The sequence below is a fragment of the Plectropomus leopardus genome, chromosome 12 (genome assembly GCF_026936395.1).
Source record: "Plectropomus leopardus strain MGB_pleo_1.0 chromosome 12, ASM2693639v1, whole genome shotgun sequence".
Taxonomy (NCBI): domain Eukaryota; kingdom Metazoa; phylum Chordata; class Actinopteri; order Perciformes; family Serranidae; genus Plectropomus; species Plectropomus leopardus.
The window spans coordinates 12,154,270-12,170,848 of NC_142187.1; the positions used below are offsets into that span (position 1 = coordinate 12,154,270).

At 40.9% G+C, this 16,579-nt stretch overlaps 1 protein-coding gene across 4 annotated transcripts in view; it reads left to right on the plus strand.

Moving 5' to 3' along the window:
• The window catches only part of cadm3 (cell adhesion molecule 3), a 108,491-nt gene that overhangs the window by 5,698 nt on the left and 86,214 nt on the right, over nucleotides 1-16,579 (plus strand). Inside the window, exon 1 of one of the 4 annotated variants that reach the window (XM_088085125.1) lies at nucleotides 4,280-4,543. The exons of the other annotated variants lie outside the window; for them this stretch is intronic. The gene's annotated coding sequence lies outside the window, so the exon portion shown is untranslated. Of the gene's footprint in view, nucleotides 1-4,279; nucleotides 4,544-16,579 lie in introns of those variants that run through there. 4 annotated transcript variants of the gene reach the window in all.

Sequence of the window (16,579 nt, forward strand, 5' to 3'; positions counted from 1 at the left end):
TTCCAGCTGAGACCAATAATGAATGAGGATTAAAGGACGGGAGCAGTGTGGACCAATCGTTAGTGTGGTAAGATTTACAGGCGGGAGGGCTCCGCATGTGTGTGCCTCTGCCAGCGGTTCACTTTATCCTGCCACAAAATGGGCTCCTTCCCCCCCGGACCAGCTCTTTCTCGCTGGCTCGATGCCCACTTCCTGTGTGTGCTGCTGTTGTTTACTGTTGACTTCCTGTGTGCCAAGATGGGAGAACATTTGGCTAATACACAGTACGGCTAGCACACAATAGCAGTAGGCGGTTTGGATGGGAGGCCTCTGCCTGTTAACAAGGCTGACTGATAAGCAGTGACTCATTAACAAGCCGAGGTACACAGAGCCTGGGGGAATTACCGCCTAGCCACTGTGACATTAATAAGAGGCCTAAGCTATTTTTCCATTTGGCTCCGCTGGCACCCGGCTAAACCAGTGGTTTTCAATCTCGACTCTGGCTATTTACTGGCTCCAGTGCCTTTCCATTTGTTTCAGCCACTGGTTACCTGGTCTGATTGGAGTGAGGCAGATCAGCATTGTCAGTGTGGGCTGCAGTTAATGACATCTGCTGCTTCAATGGAAAACCAGACACCCCTCATTAGTTTTCTGCAGATTCATTCAGAAACATCTGGGGAGGAGCCAATTAATTCTTCTCATGCCAATTAATTAGCAATATGTTTGTTTTTTAAAGGAAAAAAATGACATTCCATCGCATTTCCCATCCTATTCAATCAACAAGACTGATGATCATTTTGACACTATGTAGATCCAATTAGGCACCCAAAATACCTCAGTACAACATGCAGAAGCTGTCTCCTATCAGAATTTTAAATCCAAAGCCATATTACTTCCTTTGTCTAGTGTGTTTATTCTTCTCTGATCCTTTAAGTGTTTTGTCGTCCAGATCAGTTTTGTGATTATAAATTGGATCCTGATTGGCTGGCATTAGTTTGCAACAGATTCACATCTGGCAGAAAACCAATTATTTCTCCTGTTCATCATGCCGATTAATTAAGGCGCTGTGGCTGATTGATTAAACTCCCAACAAAGATCCAACCATGAGCACCAGAGCCCTGGGGATGATTCACATCACACATTGTGCACATTGCTGTGTCTCATGTTATCTTCATATATAGCTCCTCAGACATGCTGAAACATTACACATGCGTAAGCGACAGATAGCAAAACCACAAAGCTCAACAAGGGACAAGTATTTATAAGTAATTTGGGGCTAAATTAAGCTGAATTAAGATGCAGAGGCGCGCCAGTATCGTCGGATCTAAAAGGCATCAAGAGCACCCAAACAAGACTCCATTAGACCTCATCAATCTCAGGCAGATCTCATCCACCCAGGCCCACTCAGGCAATTTGTGATTACATCAGAACAGATCAATCTCACCTGCTAGCATCATCATAGTAACGGCAAATGGCGTTATAAGAAACTGAAAGATTGAGATTTTTTTAAAAGCGGTAGCACTCTCGGCTTCCTCTCAGGTGCTCTTGAAAGACACATCACTCTGCAGCAACTCAGGGTCGAGAAAATTAGGGGTCCAGCATATGCAGAGCTGTCAGCTTTAAACCATCACTTCACAAAGACAGCGGCGATTAAACATCTGTAACAACAATAACAACGTCAGCCTCGGAATAAATTAATTCACTTCGTTTCTGACTACAAGGGCCCTTATTATGGCGCTCCGCACTCAACTGGCTTTTCCTTTGATCAGGTCCCTCACTCTCACCACGACCAACCCTACACCCCCCCTTTTTCTCCCATTACCTGCCGGAATTCTCCAACGGGTGTTTTAATTGATTGCTGCGGGGGTGGAAATCACCCATCCTGTCATTGACGCATGGCTGGGCAGACCAAAGGCTTCCTGGAAAGGTGTGTCTGTTTGTTGAAGCCCATCACTGCGCCGCGTGAAACTCACAACTATGACGGGGTGCCGGAAGACGTTAGTGCGTGGCTGTAAAGCGCAGCATTTGTATTGATTGAGTCTGAGTGCTGAGGGTTCCCCCCTCAGCGCAGCTCCAATGAAAGAGCAGAGGTTGCTCTTGTTTATTGCCTCTTTTTGATGATGCCATCACTTCAGCTGGTGGTAGCGAGTGTGTCTGGGGGGAAGTGGATCTTATCGCTGATACCACAACCATAAAGCCATTTTAATTCACCTATGTGCTGGCTTGGGAATTCTCCCTAGTCTGGTTTCTGCTGAGGATATCAGTGCCCATTCAGTGCATTTCATTCTTATCAAGACTCTAACATAATACTGTCACATATAGCACCAGTGCTGGGAAAAGTATTGTGAATATATGTTCTCATGGACCAAAGGTGTGAACTCAACTCGCATGACTTGGACTTGAGTCACAAATTAGATGACTTGACATAATCTAAAAAGACGTGCAACACCACTTGGACTCCATCACCAATGACTCGTGACTTGACTTGGACTCGAGTCTAACATGAAAATACTTGATACCTTCCACCAAGCTCAAAGTTAAAAAAGTTTGCTATTTATTTAAAAAGTGACATAGATTAATTTGCCTTTATTTTTGGATTCAGCTGAATCATCCCCAGCAAGTTGACACTTAATTCTCCAGATCTGCTTTGTTTGAATCAATCCGACAATATTCAGTCAGGCTGCAGGAGAGAAATGTCAACCAGAATCAGATAGGGATTTATTGCCAAGTATGTTTTCACTTGCATGGAATTTTCTTTGTTTTTTGTTGCAAACATTTAACATACAACAAACATATTAAGAGGAATAATGCTAAAAATAATAATAAGAAGAATACATGAAAAAATGTGTTTGAAAAAAAATAGGCAGTGGTCAACAAAAAAATTAAAGGCAGTATGCAAAATGTGCAGTTAATAATAAAGAAGAGATGAAGGTGCAGCAACCTCCAACAAACTTATTGTAACATATAAGAACAAAGTATAAAATGCATTCAAATTGTTTTTAAATTTCAATATATTATTACGCTGTTAAATGTCATTACAATTGCTGAAGAGTGCATTATTACTTGTTTAGGACTTAACATGACGGACTTGGGACTTGACTTGGGTCTTGAGTGCAAAGACTCGAGACTTACATGTGACTTGCAAAATAATGACTTTATCTCACCTCTGTCGCGGTATCTCTCACTAGTTAGAATCTTTGAAAAATGTCTATTGATTTGTATCATTGCATTCTTACTTGAAATACTTCTGAACACTGTTAAGCTGCAGGCTCTTCCATTTCACTTCCCCTTCTGCAACATATCTACAAATGGCTGTTTTATGTAAATAATTTGTGATACATTTACCAGTTAAGCACTGACTTGGCCACGGTCTTAAGCAGAGTCTGGCACTTCTCCTTTACCAGCTGATCCAATGTCAGAGTGAATCAGCAGCCAGACTGACAGGCCGAGTCCTTGAGGCTGTGTCTTGTGTTGGCACACGCAGTGAAGTTTTGATAGTTTAAGCATCGACTGACTGATTAACAGTCACAGCGATTAAACTCAGTGCTAGCTGCAGCTAAAAACAATCTGAACAGAGTTATTATAATATATTATTCAGGGTTTCTGGGTGTCCTTAAAAAGACAGAAAATGTATTTAATTCCTTAATCTTAAAATAAGGCCTTAATTGGTATTTAAATGTCTTAACCAATATTTCAAACATCTTAAAAATGCTAGTAGGACTAGTTTTTTTGTGAATCGGACATTGCATCGCAAAATCTCAAAATAATTGTTAATATCTATTTTTTAAATAAATTACCCCATGCCTCCTACATTAACATCACACAGATCACAATAGAGGAATCACTCATATACATTCACTACACCCAATCAAATGATCAACAAGCTTTTTTTAAAAGGCATTAAAAAGGTCAACTATTTTTTTTATTTGACCAAAAAGTCATGTTTTATGTTACAATAAATTTGGGAAAAATTGTCCCCAATCTTAAGAAATATATGTCTCTTAATGATGCTCCCATTAATGTTGATTGTAAAATTGTTTCCAAGTGGCATTTAAAAAGTCTTAAAAAATCTTAAATCTAACTTGCCGAAGTTGTATGATCCCTTTGTACTGCAGCAGTTTTGAATATTGCTTCCCACAGGGGATGTAACTATCCATCGATCTATATAGCCTATCTAGTAAATGAGCAATGATCACGTGACATCGATGCAAACCGTAAGCATCCTCTTTTAGATGCGCCTTTATTTTGAAAGTGTGCGTCACCGTCACACAGCATCCGGTAGATGATGGCGAGCAGCTGAGAGAAAGATGATGAGGATAACGCTGTTTACTCGGGAATAAATCATCAGTGTGGAAATGTTTTGTTTCGGAAAAACTGCGAGTCAACAGACAGAGCACGTCATATGGAAACAAAAGCCGCACTGAGGAAACAGGAAGACGCTGCAGGTCCATTGCTAATGCTACGTTAGCTGCTGTGTTTCAGCAATGTTGACTGGAAAAACTTGCATGGAGACTGAAAGTCATCCGCGCTGCTCTGTCTGGAGGTGCAGAGACTTAAACCAGCGGTGAGTCAAAGCATAAATAATAGTACGTTGGTTAAGTAATGAGTAGAGGATAAGTCCGCTAGCTGCTAAGCTAATGTCTGCTATGTAAAATGCCATAGGCTTATGCTATTAACATTAGCATGTCGTATATGTAGGGGAAGACAGTTGTATTGTCTGTGATCCTTGACAGTTATTATAGAGTTTTACACTCTAATGAAATGATATTGTTGTTAATCCACTTTTTGAGGATGTTGGGAGAAATTGTCTTCAAGTCAGACAGCCCCAAAGTTTTAGGAAAAAGATCATATGAATTAAAATGAAAACATTTTTCCAGAAAACAGAACAAAATAAGTTCAATTATTTCCAAGTATGAATATTTTGTTTTTGTCTTTTCTGGCCAAAATCAAAGAAAGGGGTGGCAGCCTCTCCTGTAACTGACTGTATTAAATGATGTATACTATCGGCCCATATCGGTCGCAGGCCCCTAAATCGAATTGAATCAGAATCATATCTTGGTAGACTTTGTGATATCTGCAAATATTGTATTGTTGTCCAAACTATTGATATAATATCGTATCGTGTTGAAACCAGTGATTTACACCCCTATTTTCTTTTCAGAGTATTTTATTTTCTCCATTGCCAGTTTATTGTGTATATGGTTTTAGCATTGAAACTATTGGATGGTATGATTATTAAGTTTTTGTATTGCAACACAGCTGCTGCTCAGTGCAGTTTAATTATGGCTCCACTGCACTGCTGCTCTCCTTTTTGCCACCCAATCACACTGTACCATACAGCTTAAATGCTCATAGCTTCCCATATATATCCGCTATTAAAATGCACTCTGTATTATTTGAATGTCCTTGCCTTTATACTGTACCTGGCATTTAGTGTATGCATTTTCATCATCATTTATGGGTGCATTGTAATTGGATCAAATTTGTCATGTGCCCTATGCAATGCAGGGGAAGCAGTTTGGGAGGCTGCATTGTCAACAAGAGCAAGCATGACGGGTGTGGGATCATTAGACTTGATACAATAGAGGCTGGATTTACTTTTCATTGAAGTGGAAAAGGTCGTCTTTTATGAGTCTTTCCTGGAAGGCAACAAAAATGATGACGTGTGGTTTTTTGCTGCAGTTTGCAACTACTGTAAATGCTATGGAAGGGGAAAAGTAGTGAGAACTGGTGGGAATGGAGCGTGGTACTGTAGGTGTCTTTGGAGAAGCTGAGCGGATGGCAAACTTTGGAGTGAGTTCAGACTTTTCTGCACTGTTTGCAAGATGTGGGTACACACTGTGTGCACTGTATTTACTCCTGGCTGAGGTTTGATCACCTCTGTAGGGGTTCTAAAGGACCCGATAACGTCCAGATCGTGATGTGCATTTCCTCGCAGTATTAGCGTAGATATCCACTCAGACATGATATTTTAATACAAAGTGTAAATGAGGTCACACTGCTAAATGTTTGAACAGAGAGTGGAGTAAATAGACTGTTATCTGTCTTGCACTCCACACTTTTTTCTCCGTTCTTTTGTGTGTTAGGTTGATTATATTTCACCGTCAATGCCACAGCATAGACAGGCACTCACCTAACTCTATGAATATCTTCATTGTTTGAACACTTCATCTGCAATCTGGTGAATACAATAATTGTGACCTATAGTAACTATAAGTTCCCTTTCATAGTTTCTGCTCGTCTAATCTTAAACAGAGGAACTGAAGTCACCAGTATAACAATTCAAGGATCCAAAACAGCAGACTGTTGATGAACACAAAAATCTGTAGGCTTTATTCACCCGTCACCCGTGAGCTTTTAAAGGCTGACACGTCTATGTTTTCCTGTGACAGCTGGTTCAGGGAATAGATTGTCTTCCTTTAAACATTAAATAAGGTCAGCAGATCAATCAAACAGTCAATCATTGTGCTGCAAGATGATGCTTCAAACTCTAACACTGCCCAGTGGACAGGTGCAGCCTTGGATTTTATTCCGCATCTGGCCCTTGACACTGATCAGGGTATGATGAGCACATGATGAGTGGATGTGGCTTTTGACGACGAGGCCATCGCGACGCGGTGTAACTCGGCGCTACTGCCGCTGGTTGAAGACAAAGGCACCAAATAGGCATCTCTAATCTCCCTGCTGAATGAATCCGAAACAAAGAGAGGAGGAACGCAGACATAGAGGCTTGGACACACATAGGATAAGCTGATTACCCAGGAAAGGAGGGAGGGCGAGGGAGACAGAGGGAGAAAAGACAGAGGCATACACGTGAACAAGAGAAATCCATACAGTAAGAGCATGAGGGGCAGGGAAATGAAAGAGGAGGGGGATGTGAAAAAAAAAAAAGCCAGCACTCTCTAATGATGGGGTGCACAGACCGGAGAGAAAATGAAAAGAAACAGCGTAGGGAGCGAGAGAGGAAGACAAAACACACAAGGGAAAAAAGGTGAACGTTTAAAAGGACGAGCCACGGCGCGCTACATAGAGCATGCAATGGGAAAATGAAGGGAATGTATATTTGCCTGTGATACCCTCCTTAGGCACGCGACACAATCAAAAACAGGACATTATGCAAATGAGAGGCGGCTACGGCAATATAATCGCTACCTGAGTCATTTCACCTGCACCACTCACTAGTCGCTATATATACAAACGGAATTACACCCAATCCAGGTGTACGGGCTAAATATACAGCTAATTAAAATTAATGAGATTTACTTAGAAAAGAATATGCTCCTTCCCTAAGCTGCTTATCCCCGCATGAGAATCTACTACACACACTGGCACATGCACACACACACACACAGACACACACACACACACACACACACACACACACACACACACACACACCCTTGTGTGAGTGCTCCAAAATACACACAAACGCAAATCGTTTGTGATTCACTCTCCTTCACTTCTCTTTCTCACACCCTGCTAGGCAGACTGTTAAGACTCCTTGCACACACACAAACAGACAAACACACACACGAGCGCTCAGTCTATCTGTCTGTCTTTCAGCCGGCTTCTCTCTCACGCAGACTTAAGCGTGCTGCGTGCTCAATGAACACGCAAGTTCTTGACTGCCTCTTGGCACATACACAGCGATCCTCAGAGGTGCACACACACACAATGATAAAAACACTGAAAGAAAGCATTTAAGAAAAACACATGTGTACATATTTATGCATGAAGTCGTGCACAAGTGCACACACACACATATTCAAATAGAGCTTTGAAGGCCTTCTAGTCTTTACTTAAACAGAAATACCCCTGTGAGCCAAGCTGTTGACTGCCAGGCGAAAAAAATGTGTGTCTGTGTGTGTGTGTGTGTCTGTCTTGATATCTGTGTGTATGCATAAGTGTGTGTGTTTAGCAGGCCAGCCAATGCATTCATATATATTCCCTGCACAGCGCACCACTTCTGCAGATACACAGTGTAGGCACTCGATATGTAACATCTTCCAAACTGCTTACAGACAATTTTTTTTTTCCATAAGGTGGTGTCCAACCAGCGACGCTCCATTTCCTTGTGAGCAAAGTGCTGAGTAATTAAACGGCTCTTCAAGCCCTCTCTGTAGAAGGAGTGGGGGGGGGGGTGGCCTTGGGAAAATGACACAGCATGAATTAATCACACACTTTATTAACGGACTTAGGTTTCGGTGGAACTCTGCTGTCTCCAGCGCACCACTTGGCACCCAACCAGCTTATGTCTCATCCGACCTCGCGCACATTCGTATTAGCACGTACAGTAGCCTACACAAGCACTCACACACTCACGGGAGCGCTCTGCGAACACACAACCACTGCTTTTTTTTTTTTTTTACCCCTGTCTTGTTCTATCTCCATTTCTCTCCTTCTGTCGCTGCTTCATTTCTCAGCCTGGTGAGTGCTTGAATGTCATTATGACTTTTGTTATCAAGAGCAAACAGCGGGGCGGGATTGAGTAGAGCAGGCCAGAACTCCCGTTTTTTCCACGCTGAGAGTGCCGCAGCATGTCGAGTGCTATTTTGATTGTTTCTGTGCCTTTTCAACAAATGGACAGGCGTTTTTTAAAGGACAGATTTATTGACACACCTCCTGCTGTGAGGCTCGACCGGCCCACGTGGTCTAGTGTCTGAATGGAAAACTGCCTCTTTGTAGAGTCACAGCACAATCGCTCTCCTTTGGCCTGCGTGTCAATGAAGATAACTTGATATCTACCGGCAAATTTGCCCCATTTGCGTAATGCATCGACAGACGGCACAAGTGAACAATATAATTGAGTTAATGAGCTACATGCCCTTATCTGCTGTTCATTCATACGGGCAGCCCGAGGCGTGACGACTATCAGCCTCTTACACAGGCTACTGTATGTTTGATGAGTCCCTTGAAGGGAGAATTTGATAATGCAGTCGAACTTCCTCAAGGCAAACTGTTTTGATGTGTGAAGCAAAGAAGAAGGAGTTTATCCTCTGCGTTTCTGTTTTTTTTTCCCTCCTTGTTCTCTTATTCTACAATGAATATTTAAATATTATTGTGATTTATTTATCGCGGCTCAGTGTTCAGCTTCACTGAGCTATTTTCAGGTTGATATCTTCACAGGCTGGAGGGAGGGGAGGCATATAGACTTGTACATGGGAGGTGTCACGCTTGACTTTGTGACAGTGCTCGGCAGTGTGCCTGGGAGAGCATCTTTTTGTTGTTGTTTGAAGGGTTCTGTGACATTTTCTGGTTCTTCCTCCTTGGAGGCAGAGAGCGTCAGAGCTGGCCTGGTTTCATCAACCTCCCGCTACAATTTACAGAGGTTCTGTTTGAAAGGGCGGAGAGAAAAGGAAGGGTCATTTACATCACAGGGTCAGTTGCCGGTGGCAAGATGGTCACATGCTGACATTTCTTCCTATTATTGTGTGTTACACCTCGATGGAGCAAACATGAAAACCATAGCAATGTGACATGACCTAGCACCCATATTGTGCTGAAGTTAAAGGAGATCCTATTTTAAGAATTCAATAGAAAAATGGTGTACATTGACACATACCCGCTGCAGAATCGAATCCATTTGAAGTCTAACTGTAAATTTGAATTCAGTATAAAATATCATGATTTGGAAAATGTATTTAGTCAAAAAGTAAACTTTGCAATCAAGGACATTTGGTTAAGATGCAAAGAGTTTGATTTCAGTGGTTGGAGGCAGGTTGAGTATTTAGGTCAAAGATTGTTTTTTGTAAATTTCCAAGTCCTTGAGGACCAATCAAAGTCAAGTTCAAGTCTTGATAAACAAATTGAAAATCAACACACAAGACTAGCAGGTCTGAAAGCCAACCGTCAACACAACATTTTCTTTTATAAGAGCCATGTTAACAGTATCTTTATAAATAGCTAAAACCAAGTCCTTTAATGCATAGGTGGATATTCAAGCTCTGCGACTATGCACATCATACCTTATAAAGGCTTATTAATTCCAGAGCTGAAACTATTAGTCAATTTATTGATCAATGAACAACATAAAATGAATTTACTTGATAACTGAGTAGTTGTTTAAGTGATTTTTTAAAGTTAAGATTGTCAGTAATCTCTGGTTTTAGCTTCTCAGTCATGAGGATTTGTTTCGTTTTCTGTGACCTACGTGATGGTAAATTTGAGGATATAACTGTGCTTTGGGAAAGATTTTATAGACCAAGAAAGTCATTGTGAAAAAAAATCAGCAAATGATTCAACAATGTAAATAGTCATTAGTTATTATTATTATAGAGGTAAAATGAAACAGCCAGGTAAATACCATAGTTGTTGCATTTTACTCAGCCAAAAATGTAGACTTGAGAATGTTTTTGCTAAAATGCAGTTAGTCAGTATTTAGAGAGTGAAGTCTCACAGCAGTCAAATCTACGTCAAGTCTCAAGTCTACACTGTGACAGTACTAGCAGCAGTACTAGCTAATGTGAGGTTTTCAGTGTAATACTGTAGTTAACCTGAGTGAAATATGATGATTCTTGATGGTTGCATGTGGTTTATGTCCCTCCATAATGCCAACTTTTGGTAAAATGAAAAATGCTGCTAATGCTGTAAATCATATAGCAGCCTACTGTTTATGTTAAGTGTTTCTTTTTGGCTCCAAAAGGCATCAAGATTTACATTGTTTTACTGTAGTTTGGAAAAACAGTATATTACCATTTTATTTTAGCATTTTTTTACAGTGTAAAATTCTGGGTGAGATAACACAGTAACTGAAATGTCAAACGTGTAAGCCCCACTGTAACCATGTGTCCTGTTAACGTGTGAATATATTGGCCTGAGACACTGGACTCCACTATCTGCTCAGTCATTGTGCTTGGCTCGGCCTTAGAGCATCAGCTAAATGGCCGACATGTTAAGAAGTGCAGTAATTCCATCTTCAAAAATCCAATCATTTTCACTGGCAGTTTCCGATTAGCTCCAGCCAGCATGTCATAAACTGACTGGCACACAGTCCCTAAACAATACAGGGCTGTCACCGCTTATGTAGACACAAATACCAGTGGTTACAGGGGACATGTTACCATAGTGAAGGACTGACAACAGAAACAGAAGAAGACAACGTCGCTATATTGCTTAATAGTCGATCATCAAATCTGGTTCATCCAAAATAAACTACCGCGATTAAAATGTCAGATTTCCTGTCAGAGCTCAATCACTTAACTTCCTCGAATTTAATGTCGCATGGTTTGAAATGAAAACTGAAAGCTTCGCCTGAATCAAGCTTGACATCTTCAGTTTCAATCAAAAAATACCTGGGAACAGAACACCAATCAGTGAGACACCATTAAACATTTATACAAGCAATTTATTGTATGTTGGGTCATTTAGTGACACACAGAGATGCCAATAGAACAAATAGCCCATTAACTATTCATAAATACCATTTAATATTCTCATTAGCTTCTTTCTGTTTATAGAAACACATGCTGAGATGTGCAAATGCTCGCACACAAATACCCGATTAACAAAGCGACATGCACTCTATTTGAAAAGCACCTCACTGTAGGGAGGAGAAAAAAAACAACATGCATTTATTTGACAAACATCATGCATATTATTCTTTCATTTTTGAAAACACACTGGAATAGGACCTTTTAAAGCTTCACTTGGATACAACTAAGCTAAATATTAATAATTCAGAGTGCCAGACGTGATAGACAGTAGAATAAAATAACTATTTATACAGCGGTTTCAAAGTAAAGTCACAGATGTCTTCACTGGCACAAAAGTAAGTCCATTAAAAACAAGCAACAGAATGGTAATGCAACACCTGCCATTTGTTGGCTGACTTTCTCCCAAAGCGGCACCATGGCTGCATACATTTTTGAGCACTGGTGGCCCGAGGGGGAATCCCTAACCATGACAGTGTTTGTGCAGGGATCTATCCACAGAGAGATATAGCCATGCAGCAGATTTTATGCAAGATTTGAGTTGTAAAGGCCAGTTGAGGATGTCAGTCTTTTGGGAAACAGCTGTCTTTGCTTTCTTAAATGACAGTAATTCCTATCCAACAGTGGCATATTTTAAGTAAGCTGAACTTTGACATGTCTCCTGTCATCCAAGAGCCTTCAGCTCAGCTTCAAACATCTTAGTGGTCAAATGGTAAGCTATGATTCCTGTGATTGTCTGTACTGTGATCTGGATGCAGTGTTTCCCACAGAATTAATTTATGTGTAGGGGTAGGTGACAATGGGCGGTAGAAAAAACTCCACTGCTCAGGTGGAGCAGTTTGTGAGTCGCATAGTGGATAATCAATCTGCCAATCCAGTGAGAGATCATCAGATCGGTAGAAGAGGGGCAAAATTGCCACTGAGGGAGTGAAAGCAGACCCAGTTCAATGAACTGATAAGTTTCTCTTTCACTGTGCCTGATGTTCTGCTGCTCCACCTGTGCCCAGAGTACTGCACTCCAAGAATGTGGTGCTATGAGTTAGGGATGCACGATAATATCAGCGCATCATCAGTATCGGCTGATATTAACATTAAAATTAACTATCTGAATCCGCCAACATGCTTTTTCTTAATTTGCACAATGAATGAACATTACATACATTGATAAGCACTGTATTTCATGTCTCCATCTGCTGGTGGGCCATCAGAGTAAGAGTATGTATGACATGTTGTTAATTCCACTACAGAGGAGACTCAATGATCAATTGAATTGAATTGAATTATTTGGAAATACTAATGTTCGTATTGGTTATCGGCTAAATTAGTTTTTATGTATCAGCACATCGGATATCGGTTAAAAAAAATCCAATATCCTGCATCCCGACAATGAAAAACTAATTGGTATATCCCAGTAGTGGTCCTAATGAATGGTCCAGCTCCAAAAATATAAAATCAATTTGTGGCGGCAGATGTTTGAATTGTGGCGAGCTGCCACAAATAAATGAATGTGTGGGAAACCCTGGGATGATTTAACTGTCAGAAACAGACATCAGTTGCTCATTAGTGCTTGCTTGCTTCTAGCAGGTACGGTAATTGAGAACCCTATTTTATAAAGGCTATAGTGAATCTAAAGAACCAGCAAGTTAAATACTCTAAAATGATCATAAGACAAGTAATTGCGGAAAAGGGAAATCATCACAGCAACATGATGTCAGCATCTTCTCCTTCCCTACATCCTGTCTCAGCTGTGTTGTAGTCGGGGTGTCAATCACAGGGAGCCCCCGCGCCCAAGCCAATAGACAGTCGACAAATTACCATTTGGAGCGGAACCCGGCTATAAATGCGATTGGGTTGGATTTGAGTCTGCTCTCCCGGCTTTGGATTTGAATAGAATAGAGTCTGTCCTCTTCTCTTTTTTTTGCCTCCGTGGCTTCAGAAAGCAAGATTAGATAGAGGCAGGGAGGGGAAGAGACACACAAAGAGAGGGAGAGAAGCAGAGGAGACAGAGGAGAAATAAGAAAAACAGAGCAACAGAGAGCATCCACGGGTCTTTAAAATTGTAAAAGCCTTAAAATTAATCTAAATTTAAGGCCTTGAAAAGTGTGAAATGTCTGTATTAGAGGTCTTATTTTTCCACCACTCTATGATAAGTTTCTTTGTCCTGCATGTCTCCTCTTAGATTATTTTGGAGCAGGCCAGGGTTAGCACTACAATAGACTGCGTAATGTTTTATTCATAATTTCTGCTTTAGTAAACAAAATTGGACTTCATGTTCCTTAACAAATAATTTCATGTTGTCCTTTTTGTTACACTGGCCATTCATAATTTCAGAATTTTTATTAGCTGTTCTGAATCGCAAATAAGTTGCTTTTGGCAGGTTTATAACGTTCTATTTGTAGCATTGTAAGATCTGTAAACCCTCGCCACATTGTGACAATAAAGTAATTATCGCAAACAAATGACACTATTACCAGGAAGATTGTCAGCCTCTAAGGGCCCCTGCGCTGTAGTATCCTATCAAGTCAGATTTTGCAGGATATCAGGATATTGCTAACAACACAGAGAGATGATGAAACACGCGTATTAGTGATCCAGATTTTTAGCTTAATGTATCTTGTGCAGACATAATTTGTTTGGACTTAAATTGATGAAGAATGCAAATAGTGATTCATTTATACATGTTGATTTATTTGTTGCATTTGAGTCGTATTACCATTTCTATTCTGCAACTCTATACATTGTCTTTTCCATGGTGTCATATCGTTTACATAATTTTTCATTGGACATAGCATATATGTGATATATCATTGCACTAGTTAACGTTAGGGAATAGAATCAGCTTAGTGATGCAATTCAGTTCACACAATGCAATTTTTCCTCCTGCTGAGATAGCCTGAGCGCAGGCTTTTTCTCCAGACGAACATGGTCCATGTGCAGAAGGCCTGCTGCTGATCCTTGTAGAAGCTCGTACATTTGCTCACTTGAGAACACCCTTCTATGATTTACTTCTCAGTGTGTGACCCATATGCTATGCATTTTGGTTTTTTTAACAGCCATCCTGTCTCCCTTTGTTTTTACCAGCCGTGATAATGTTGGGAATGCTGATTCAACTTTGAGTTTGTGTACATCATCATGACCAAATGTGGTCCTGATGTTACTTATTGTAGCTGGAGGTACCGCTGTACTAAATGAACTGTTTTTATATCGACCTATCAGGCAATAATATAATGGCAAAAAATCCAATATTGTGCATCCCTCAAAATAGTCGTCAATTTATTTTGTTTTAAAGAACAAATAGTTAAAGCTCTAGTCCTGAGCAATGTACAGATGAGGTGCAATTCAAGCCATGGTAGGAGAAACCTTGAGGAATAAATGAGGAAACGTTCATTTCCATGCTACTGCTGACAAAAGTGCCACAAGGTTGCAGGTACATGACGTAGGACATTTGTGCATAGCATTTTGTTGAGAGAGAAATAGACAGGGATGGAGGAAGAGAGAGAGGATATTCAACACCTTGGAGTTTTGGGATGTTGTTCGCAATTTTGAGGCCTTGACGTGTTCTTGTTACGGCCATTTGTCTTCATTTGTCTCCATGAGTGATTGACTAATCAAAAAATTACTGATGGATTAATAATAATAAAAACAAAGGTTAGTTGCAGCCCTACACATGTCACATTTAGACTGCACAAGGCAACATTTCATTTCAGCAACCCCCAAGTGGCAGCAGGAGATTCATTAGCTCGTTAGCGAGACTCTCATTAGCCAAAAGTCAGGTGACTTAGTAATCTTCGGCAATGTAGGTACTGAAATGTCAGTAGTCTTTGCACTCCGTTGACCTGTGTTTCTGCCAAATGAGTGTCTTGGTGAGCAGGCAGGTGGCTGGTCAGCTTGTTTTCACTGGGCAGGACACTCACTAGCATCTTGCTGGCGTTTGTTTCTTGCACTTGAGGTTTGATTAATGTGCAGTTTGCCAAGAACATTTCTTGCCACTGACATCATGTTGGCTAATTAGGACAAATGTTGAAGGTCTCAATAGCTGGATGCTCTTCTTTGCTGAATCGAAGACTGTGTGATTAAGGCCAGTAAGACATGCACTTTTACATTAAAATATTGCCTATTACTTAAAAAAAATCTTAAGTTATTCTTTCTGAAACCTGCAGAGAGCCTGCGGAGGCAGAGACAGAGAGAGAGAGAAAGTGCTGTTGCGACCGAGGTCTGGGTTATTTCAGGATGGTTGTCTTGCAGTCTAATGTGGTTTGGCATTTGTGTGTCTAGTCAGGAGGAGATATATGGCTGAATTTGCCTTGAGTGGCTGGCTGGTTTCTGAATGGACACGCTCTGGTTTCTCTGGTTGCTGATTGCTATTTTCAAGACTCTTCTCTCCTATTTTTCTTCCTCATTTACTTCTCTCTGTCGCCCTTTGTCTTATCTTCCCTGCATCTGCTTGTGGACGTGTCCTCCTTTCTCCACTCCTCTCTTAATTTTCCTCTCTTTCTCTTTGTGTTTGTCTCTTGTCCTCTTGTTTTTTCCCCATTTTGTATCTCTCCCAATTTCTTTTATTTTTGGCCTCTTTTTTTCCACTTTTTCGCAGTGTTTTGTGTCTTTTTAAAGCTCTCATCCCTCCTTTCCTGCTTTATTTTTTATTTCCCTTCTCATCCCCATATTATCTTTTCTGCCTTGTTTTCTTTCCCTCTATCCAATCTTACTTTCTTCTCATTTCCCTCTTTCCTCTCAAGTCTTTCCTCCTTTTTTTTGCTCAGTCACTTTTTTGCCATTTTTCTTTCTCCATGCCTTTTTCTCTTCTTATCTTTCTTTACTCCCCTCTATTTTCTATATTTATATCTCCTCCCCTCTTCTCACTTTTAAGGCCCTTTCCCTCACATCATCCTCTTCCCTCTTCCAAGCTCTCTGCTACCCTGTCCTCCCCTCTCGCTTTCTCTTCGTCTTCTTGCCTTTATCCACATCGCTCTCCCTTCCTGCCTCCTTGTCTGCTCTCCCTCTGTTTTTGTGCTTGCTGTTTTAGCATACTCTGCAGGGAGCACTCCTGCGATGCCAATTATATTGACTGAAGAAAAGGAGGAGGAGAGGGAGAAAGAGAAGGAGGGGAGAGAAGGGGAGAAGGGAGGCTTGGAAGACCTGAGCATGCATGCACAAAAACGCACGTACACATA